This window comes from Saccostrea cucullata, unplaced genomic scaffold (assembly GCF_032062105.1).
Source record: "Saccostrea cucullata isolate Sc308-1 unplaced genomic scaffold, CSIRO_AGI_Scuc_v1 ctg1186, whole genome shotgun sequence".
Classification (NCBI taxonomy): domain Eukaryota; kingdom Metazoa; phylum Mollusca; class Bivalvia; order Ostreida; family Ostreidae; genus Saccostrea; species Saccostrea cuccullata.
In genome coordinates this window covers 20,149-31,021 of record NW_026928251.1, presented here as the reverse complement: position 1 = coordinate 31,021, position 10,873 = coordinate 20,149, and the positions used below count along the sequence as shown (strand labels likewise).

Genomic DNA, 10,873 nt, shown 5'->3' with positions numbered 1-10,873 from the left:
GAATATATAGGGGAAGGCTCAGGGCCAGACTTGATTTTTTTTGTGTACTTTCAACCTGAATGTCAAGATTGAAAGACATGCTGCTCAATACTTAATATATTTTCTAATCTGCATCGTTATCTGCTGCTCTGTGATGTTCTACAATGTATAACGTCATCGTTTTTGCCATTTGCAATGAGGATTACCTCTCTCCACAAATTGATATCTTTTTAACGAATCAAAATATAAAGCCATGACTTGGAATATGAATCAATGTAACAATTCGTAATTTAAAAGTCTAGTTTTTTTTTATTTTTTTTTTTTTTTTTTTTTTTTTTTCGTTTTTGCTCTATTTACAGAAAATGTGAATACAAATATAATCATGATTATTTAGTGTTTTATTTATAAATTACTCATAAGATTACTAAAATTTGACCAGCGCCGCTCTTCAAAATTTGCAGTTTTTAATTCTTGATAGGTTTCAAAAAAACTATGATACTTTTCAAAATTTTGATAAAAATCATTTGAATTTTATTGTTAAAATATTTCTCTCAAATTTGGAAAAAAATATGTTTTAAAATAACGATATGACAGAAGTCTATGCCCCCCCCCCCCCCCAAACAACCGTTGTATTTAGTTTTTAATAGTGAAGTTGAGGTGCAAGTTTTTTTTTTTTTTTTTTTTTGTTTCTTCTCTTAACTGTTTCCTTTGTCTTGGGGGAAGGACAAGCCGTTACAAAGATGTGACACTATATTTACATACATGCTTATGAAATATATGGAGCTAATGAACAGTATTCTTGCTCAAAGTCTATTAAACAATACAAAATAGGAGCAGAGCAAACAAAGACCTCTAAAACATTGGGGTTGGGATCAGGGGCCATGGAGGAATGAGCATCCTCTGCCGACCAGTCACACTCTCTCCTAGAAATGATTTGGAAATAATGGAAAAATCCATCAACAATTCAATGTGTAAAAAATAGCCTAAGAATAAGTATGAAAAACGCCACTTAGTACTTGAATCAATGATAAATTGCATTGCTGACAAAGTCATTGTAAATACAAAGAACGTTAGAAATGATGACTTTAAACGAGACTGCTGATATTCCTGTTTCCTTAACTTTTTTGTTAATAATTTGCTATATTTCAGAAGTTGTGCATGCGTAAAACATGTTCTTGCGTATCAATCAACTGATAAAGCCCTTTTACAGGTGTTGAAGGTATATTGCTGCATACCAATAAGTAAAGATAGTTGGTAATTTAAATCACATTTTTCATAAAGCTTGGTTTTTACCATAAATGTCATTTTTCTAATAAGATATCCAGATATGAAAAAGATGTGTCAGACTTTGTGGTATCTTTTATCCCAAGCTCTTAGGGATATATCGTATCGACATAGGAATGGATATAACCATTGTTAATTTACTATACGTCGTCATTTACGGTAATCTAACAACCATAACAACCAACCTCTATGATAACCATGATGACTATAAAGATAGATGCCATTGTGACAACATTCGTTCTATTTGGCTCAAAAAACACCTTTTAACTCATGAAAGTTAAATTATGTTTATTTAATGTTGAATATTTTATATACATGAGTCAAAAGATTGGTATCGGGAAGGAGTGACATAAATTTAGGAATTAATGGTAGAAATGTTGTAGACAAATTTATGGTTTTTGGTGATGCTTATATTTTCAATAGCTACACTACTGGACGAAAAAAGTGCTGAGAATCCCAAATTTTACTGATAAAGTTGATAATTACTGATACTGTGCTGTTGTTGTTGATAAATACTGATATTTACTGTTATTATTACTGTTGTTGCTGATATTTTTTGTTGTTTCTGATAAATACTGATAATTACTGTTGCCTTTTACTGTTGAGTCTGATAAATACTGATAAATACTGTTGAGGTACTGTCGTTGCTGAGAATTGTTGATAATTACTGTTGAGGTACTGTCGATGCTGAGATTTACTGATAATTACTGTGGTCATTGTTTTTAACCTGGTAGTTGGTTGAAAATAAAACAGAGGGCTATAAAAACCTTCAATTATTACTTTCTTTTACTTGAATTATCATGACAAAATTTTCATATTTCTTTTAATGTTCTGCTTGTGACAAAATTACATGACTGATTGTATGTATGCTGATCTCAATTTCAACATTACGTTTGTGAAAATTTTGACAATAATCAAATGAATTATTAATAGAATGAATATATAGAAATAGAATGAATAAAAAAAAATGGAATTTTACTTTTGCATAAGATCTTATTGAAAAATAAACTGTAAATGAAAAGAAAATTATGCTATCTTAAAAAAGATCCATCGCCGCCTTTCCCGACTCTTTTTTTTTCAATAATAAGAAAAAAGTTCTTAATGGATGGAAAAAAATCGGGATAAAAAAAGTTTCCTGCAGGTTAGAAAAGTTGGATTTGTTCCGTTTTCATTAGGTCAACTGGTCGAGTTTGGACAACATTTTGTTTTTGAAGGCCTTTTTTTTCTCGAAAACAATTTTATTTATCTTGTTAAATGTTCAGTTTTCTGGTCTCTTTTTGTCGAAATATTTGAAAATTTGCTCGAAAATTAGAAATTTTATCCCTTTTAAAAAGTAACTAAGTGGTGAAAACACGTTTGAATATGTTCAATCTGTGGGCACTGATTTTAATTAATAATTTATTTATTTATTCATTTATTTTAATGTTATGTAGACGTTTGTAGATCGTCCAAGAATTAGACTCCTCCACATGTACATATGTACAATTACACACTGTATGCATGTGCAACCGGCAAATGGGGCGAGCTGATTAAAAATTAGAGGTTAAGAATCCCTAGTGCAAAGGTAATGTGTTTAGTTTGTCTCTTAAAATTTAAATACAAAATCATTTTTTATTTAATCAGTTTTGAAATCTTATTAATTTTTTTTTATTTGATTTTATGGAATGGGAAATAAGAACTGAAATGAGACTTAATTTAATATGTTACTATTAGTATATATATCATGATCAAATTGATCGATTTTTGCATGGTAAAAAGTTGAAAGGAAAACATCTTTAAATTGATTTCAATTGATCAGAAATCGGTGATTGACCTGTGATTTGGCTGTATTGTGTACATGTCTTCAGCCCCGGGGTAGAACGGGGTACAACTTGTATATTCCATGCAAATTGTAGTGGTCAGCGTAACAATGGGCACTAATTACCCATTGTTCTTCGTCTGCGGCTACTGGTGTTTTCAATAAGCAAACGACCTACACTGTAGATATACTCGCTACTTTGGAACAATCTTAAAGTTTATGGTCGCACGAAAAAAAAATTCCGTAACATTGAATTTGATGACGAATAAAATTGATAGAAAAAATATTTAGAATAAAACACTTTTGTACTATAATAAAAAAAAAGATATATACATGTACATCATGTACGTTGTACAGACTTATTTTAATTATTATTTTAATTCTCAAAGATCTATCTTTCTTCAGTATTTAATTTCATTTTTTAGTTTTACGCATATTTCTTCAATCAACCAATCATTAAATTGAATCTTTTTACCATTTTACAATAGTATACATAGACCACAAAAACATATAAAATGATTTTATACATAACAGTAGGTCTAAAAGGCATGCGTGAATAAGAAACTAAACAAAAAAAATTTGTAGGTTGCTATAAATGCGAAGTAAGGGAATTTAGGCCGGGGAGTATATTTTGTTTATCAGATAAAAGAATAACCCGGGGGAGGTGGTCACAAGTATTTTCAATTCTGAATCTCTGCTAACGATGGTTTGGGACCGGTAAATACGTAGACAAGAAATTGACTTCACTTTTTAAAGAAAAAAAAGTGTGCAAAATGTACAATCATATAGATATAAAGAGAAAGATTGTTTAGTGAAGCACTTTTTTGAAATAATATTAGCATTAATTGTTCACAATTCAGATGCAGGGAAACTCCACTTCGCTTAATCCGAGAAAAAAAAACCTTAAATGTATGGATTTTGAATGTCAGAAACATGACGTTGTGTATCGCACTCATGTCATGAATAAATGTTATAATTACTTCAGTCCTGACTTTTGTATGGTTCATTGCAATTGATTCTCTAAAATAATTTTATTCATGCATTCAAAAAATTCGATAAGTATAATATCATAACTTGCATGACTTTTAAAACAAACAACTAAAGAACAGACCTTGCCCTATCTGCTATCACTCAATTCTAAACAGTATTTCACCCCTCCTTTTTGTGCTACAATCAAGAAAAATCATATAAATAAGCACCAAGTCTGTACTGTTCGTTTATACAAAGGTCTCGGACAAAAATGGAATTAAAAAAAAAATATAATCGCTGCACAAAATTCTAATTTTACAAAAACGCAAGCCGTAACGATATCCCTGTGGCAGAATGTACTAATAATTGACCCGATTCTAAAACGAAAGTAGAACTTTCACACGTGGTTGACATGCATGATGCAACAAACACAAAGTTTGCATTAATGGAAAAAGTTAATTAAGTTATGATTTATTTTATTTTGTTTTTTAACTGACTGACCTACTGACCGCATATAACATGTTTAAGGAGTGGCGCATAATATTAGAAGCCATATGCCCATAGACTTAAAACTGTATACAATGAAAAAGAATTAGCCTAAAGAAAGACGTGAATTTCATTGACTGAAAATCACACTGCATAAGATTAATGTCATGTAGTGTACAATGCTTAAGCCTTAACAAATAATTTAAAAGAGAGAGAGAGAGAGCTAGAAAGCGACACAATGATATAAAATTCGCAGGGAGGGCATCGGAGAACTAGAGCGCGCTGTCTACATAATATATATATAAAAAAAATAATTAAAGATGCTTCAATTTAATTATTTAACCCTGTCACATTCTTCTATAAAATAACAAGGTGTACGCTTCAAGACTAGATTTTATGACAAATATTTAATACTGTCTTGTTAAAATGAGAGCTTAATCTAAAAGTAAATGGAAAAGGGGGGTGTTTTCAACTTAATGTGCTCATGCATTTTCAGTTCTCCACACGGTAAAATAAATTGATATTTACAACCATTGACTGTATTGAAGTATTAAAGATACCCACAAAAAGCTTTTGATGACAGTACACATACATGTGAGAAGAAATATGAGATGAGATTTTTTTTAACCTTTATGAACAAAAATTAAACTTTTTAAAAAAGTACTTGGGAAGAAAAACCACTGCAAATACAACAGAATAATTTTCCTCAGATAATGTCATCTACGTGTAAGGAGAAATTTAAAGAAAAAACATAAACATTTATGAAAGCTTATGTTAACATTATGGTCTAAAAATAATTATAATGAAATTTATAGCTGAAAACTGAAAACAAATTAATAAAACATGACTTTTTTATTTAGAATAATTTATTTTGTAATTGACTGTAATGAATTTGTTAAAATACTTTTTAAAAAAAACCCAAATAATGATTTCTCAGGCTATTTTAATCCATTCCCAGGTTAAAAACAATGACCACAGTAATTATCAGTAGATCTGAGCATCGACAGTACCTCAACAGTAATTATCAGTAATTCTCAGCAGCGACAGTACCTCAACAGTATTTATGAGTATTTATCAGACTCCACAGTAAAAGACGACAGTAATTATCAGTATTTATCAGCAACAACTAAAATTATCAGCAACAACAGTAATAATAACAGTAAATATCAGTAATTATCAGCAAGAACAGCACCGTATCAGTAATTATCAAACATTATCAGTAAAATTTGGGATTCTCAGCACTTTTTTCGTCCAGTAGTGCTAATACCTGAAAATGATATTTTCTGGTTTGATTTTTTTTTTATTTCATGGCAACATGTTTTAAATAATGTAGATCAGGATGTAGAACTAAAAGACAAGACTTGTAATATTCCTGTATGGTATAATTCAAATATTAAGGTAGAAAATAAAAGTATTTTTATAGAAAACTGGTATAAAAGTGAAGGTAAAAAATATTGATTTTTTTTTTTGTCAGAAGACTTTTCAAAATCTGCCTTCAAAGAAAAATTCAGCATTTCCAATGTTGGCTTAATGCAATATAATAGTACTGATTCTGCTATTTCTAAAATTTTAAAGAATATGTCAATAGATAGAATGTACTTGAGCAAACATTGTCAGCCAAATTTACCATTTAATTTTGAAATATTTTTCACTATGAAAAATTTACAAAGAGAATTTACAACTATATGAAAAAAAATGATATAATTCCTACAGCAGTTCCAAAGTGGAATCAAGACTTATCTCCCATGGAGGGACAGATATTTGTATAAAAGATGTTTTTAAAGTTTGTTTTAAGACTTCTTTTGATTCTTTTGTACAATGGTTACAATGTAGAATTTTACATAGGATCCTCCCTGAAGATTCTTAAAAAAATCAATATGAAAACTACTGATGTTTCTAACTTTTGTGTCCAAGACACTGAAACTGTACTGCATTTATTTGTTCATTGTGACCATATTATATCCTTATGGAGGAACTTGAGTTAACATACATACAGAACAAATTCAAAAAGAATTGCATTCAATTCTAAAATATTATCTTAGGTGAGTTACCACTTACTAAGGATAATAGAAGTGAAAACTTAATGATATTATACTCAAAACAAAATATTTTTTCATGTTCATTGCAACCAAAAATACCTTCAATTTTGGTTTACTAAGCAACCTGAAAATGAAATACAATATTGAAAGATGTATATCTATCAACAATTCAAATCTACAATATTTTCAAGAACAATGGATTTTGTGGAAACATATCTTTGAACAAATGTAAGATTATGTGTCCGACTATTGCTTTTAGTATGCATGATAGAGACAAATGATTATGGTGAAGCAACCTTCATATTAATTTAAAATGTAAATGAACGTATGCATGGGTGTGTAAATGTTAAATCTCCATTGTAATTTTGCTGTTATTTTAATTCGATTCTGTATGTAATACAATGGATAATAATAAGAAAAAAAATTTATTTAGACACTTAGATCCTACAATGACATGGTAACATATGGGTATTATCATTAAATTTTATGATTTTCCTCAACTAGATTATAAATCCAATTCATTTGTTCTTATTTTTGTGATTATTAAACCTTGTACCTTTTTCTAGTCAAGGAGTCGTATTCACCAACCACCTCAATAAATGAACAGGTTTTTCGATACAGACGCAGAGAGAGAACAAAATTAGCATTTTAATCATGTACACAATAATCATATATAAGTCTGTTTACTTATAACATTCTCCTTTATAAGTGAAATATCTACCATCACAGTATTGAATCAGTAACTTGATTTCTTTCTCCTTCATTCAGAGGTGATATATAAACGTCCTCTTCTAGATTGTTGTTATCAAATACAACATTGTCCACCTCATTGTTGTCGAGAACAAGTAAATATGTATGCTTCGAAGCACTTTCAAGTTCACGAGGATGGTCCTTTAATTCTTCATAAAAAGAAGAATCTTGTTCGCTTGGAGATTCAACATTTTGAGATTCATATAGACTTAAATGAATATCTTCGACTTCTCTTGAATAAGTTGGTTCTGGTGTGGTATTTGATGCGTTTACATTAACATTTATGATCAGCTGGTTTGGCAATTTAAGATTCCGAAGGACTATGACAACACATAATACTAAAGTTAACAATACAATCGATGATATACTAGCAATTAAGACAGCTTGATATGATCCACTGACCAACGGTGAATAAATGACTGTGTTCATTTTAAATCCCGTTACGGATTGGTATTCATCTGTAGTATTTTTGGTATTGAACTGTTCAACATTCCTTATGGTTGTCCTATTAATATAAATGAAGTTTTGTTCTGAAAGAGATTGAATTGATAAATCAGTCAGTAAGTCCAAGAAATAAAGAATTGCATTGATGATAAGATATGGAATCTAATTTAAATAATTAAAAGAATTGCAACCTGTTGTTTCTAAAACGTGACATCCTTTAGCTGGATCACATAATGCAGATTCACATCTACACTCATACTGGCATTTATCTCCATAACTTGGATATACACAATGAAGTTCACATCTTCTCCCGGTAAATCCTCTGGGGCATTCTAAAATATTAACTCAACAAAATGAAAAATTGTTTCACTAAATATTTAGCAAAGATTGACATTTTTTTCACAACAGATAGAAAACAAGCATAGATAAGAGTAAAAAATACATACTCTCACATTTTCCATTATGTGAATTCCATTTGAATCCATTGCAGCATTCAAACCCATACTTCCTGGAAAAAAGAATGAAAGCAGATATAAAGAACCCTTTCATTTTTCGAACGATTGATAACTTAGAGGCAAAAAAATATTTGAGTGCTTTTCTTTTAATTTACAATGATTGTCATATTTTCCGGACTTCGAAAAACAGAACTATCTAAATATTGTGTCATCACAGGTATGAAAATATTTAAAATTATTGAAATCTATGGATAATGAACCCCTATCATGCTCAAACTTTACTAAGAAATGAAACAATGATCGAACTCTGAAGCACAAATGTTGGATCAGTAGCTTATGTCGTGATCGGACCAATAGAAAAGTAATTAAACATTTCAGTGTGAAATTTTAATGCTTTAGCATTAGCAGAAACAATATCAAACACCATTTTTATTATCATTATTATTATTATTATTTTATTTTGCAAACATGACAATTTAATAATGTTTTTTAAAGTATACATCATGCAAAGAATTGAAGTGTCAGGTCTTTTTCATCATATAAATATCCCTTTAAATGTTGAATTGTGGAACCTAAGGGGATTTCCGTATAAAAAAGGTCAAATATCAAAACAATTGACAGCCAAAAAGAAAATACAAATTATGTCGATTATTTTCATGAATCAAAAACGAATAATATTGGAACACTCTCCATTTCTCTGGACATGATATTCAGTTTTGTATCAACATTTTGCATACGATAAGAATTTTCTTCTATTAAAATGCGATTTTTTTTTCAATTTTGTTTTGTTTTTTTTTTTTTAATTTTTGTTTTCTTTTTCATTTTTTTTTTTTTTTTTTTTTTTGTTCTTTTAGGTCAAGTAAGCCGAAGGTTCGGATGAGTTTCTTTTCTGATCAAAATTTGTCTGTTTTCTGACATCGTCGTCGTCGGCGTAAACTTTTCACATTCCATCTTCTCCAAAACCACTGTGACAATTTTAACAATCTTTGCACAGATGATTCTTTTGGAAAAGGGGATTCAAGTTTGTTAAAAAATGGACACAATCTCTTTCAAGGGGAGATATCTAAGAAATAGGGAAAATTGGGTGGGTGTATTTAAAAATATTCTTCTCAAGAACTAGTGCGCAAGAAAATATCAAACTTATGTAAAACCTTCTTGACATAATGTACATTCAAATTAGGATGGAGTCATTGTAGCCAATCAAAGTTTTATAGTTAAATTTACAGATTTTTAAAAAACATTTTATACTCAAGAACATTAAATACATATTTTTTATATCCACAAAGAAGCATAGAAGGTGGTGTAGGTTCAATTTTTTTTTACTTTAAATCATGACTCCCTTTGGGTCACACATGTAGCTAATACTAGCTATGGGAGGGATTTTGGGTAGGGAGGGGCCGAAATGAGGGGTCACATTTCTGCAAAGTAAAAAAAAAAGAAAATTTTTAAAAATCTTCTTCTCACGAACAGCAAAGTTATTTGCTATATTGATACGGAGGCATTCTCAAGTAGAATAAAAATTAAAAATAACCCAGGGTGTAAATACTGAACTGATTTATTCTGTTTCCTAGCTAATGTACTTAGGTTAGCTAGGTGACCCAATGCTATCTTGTTTAAATCAATGTAAAAAAAAAAACAATAAATATTTTTACAAATTTTTCCTAAGTTTAAGATATAAAATATAGGGAAAACTGGAGAGGTAAGTCTTGTAGAAATTTGTTTTACCAAAATCCAATAGCATTCTTTCTTTGATGTTAAATGAAAAATAGAATATGAACTTATTTTTTTAACTTACCCGTAGCATTCTTTTCCAGATGACATAACTGGTAAATTTAAAGTGAATTATTTATAAAAGATAACCAATATATTTTACAACTATAAATTTTCTTTTATCTGTTGGAAGTATTTTTCAGGAAATGTATTTGGTAATAACAGGAAGAGACAGATAAATAGGAAATAAACATCGAGATGTAACAATTAAAAGTTTAGTATGTACATTGAAATACATATTTGTTGTCATGTAAACGATAGAAATGTGTTACAAGATACTGACATTAGTTCGTATGAATAGAAGTTCATTTTTTGCCTCGATAAATTAAATCAACGTTCTGTTTTTCTTAACTTTATCTTAGATCCCAAAACAACTTTCAAGTTGTGAACAACTATAGAAACTTCATATAGTGTAAAACAGTAAACAGGCAAAGAGCAAAACGCAAGCGTTCATAACAGTATATATTCACCGGATTAAGGTCGTATTCACCGGAAGTTCACTGTGCGTGCAACGTGCAAAGGAATTGTGACGTCACAAAACCCGTAACAACATTGTGAACAATAATTTCAACGGCCCCACAAGCTAGAGTATCTGAGTGGAAAATATAGATTATTATACCTCTACTGACAATACTCGAATTTGATTGGCTGGTAAGAAAAACACAACAATGACTCCAAATGGTACTGTTTACAGCAATACTGACCTATGAATCATTGCACGTGGGATATAATGACCCGGTCATTATTTTTAATGACCGCTAAAAATGACCGCTTAATCAAAAATTCGTTTTTGAATTAAGTTAATGCATAAAATAATAATTATTCGAAAAAAAACATGTTTTTAAAATTGTGCAATATTTTTTCGTTACAATATTATGAATATATCGTTTCCGTATATC

The 10,873-nt window shown here is 29.7% G+C and overlaps 1 long non-coding RNA gene across 1 annotated transcript; it reads right to left on the bottom strand.

Moving 5' to 3' along the window:
- Nucleotides 1-6,987: 6,987 nt before the first annotated feature.
- LOC134276908 (uncharacterized) lies at nucleotides 6,988-8,258 on the bottom strand. Its single transcript, XR_009994138.1, has 3 exons — nucleotides 8,196-8,258; nucleotides 7,941-8,081; nucleotides 6,988-7,835 (listed from the first exon to the last, which is right to left on the bottom strand). It is a non-coding gene; the product is annotated as an uncharacterized LOC134276908 (long non-coding RNA).
- Between the last annotated feature and the right edge of the window lie 2,615 nt (nucleotides 8,259-10,873).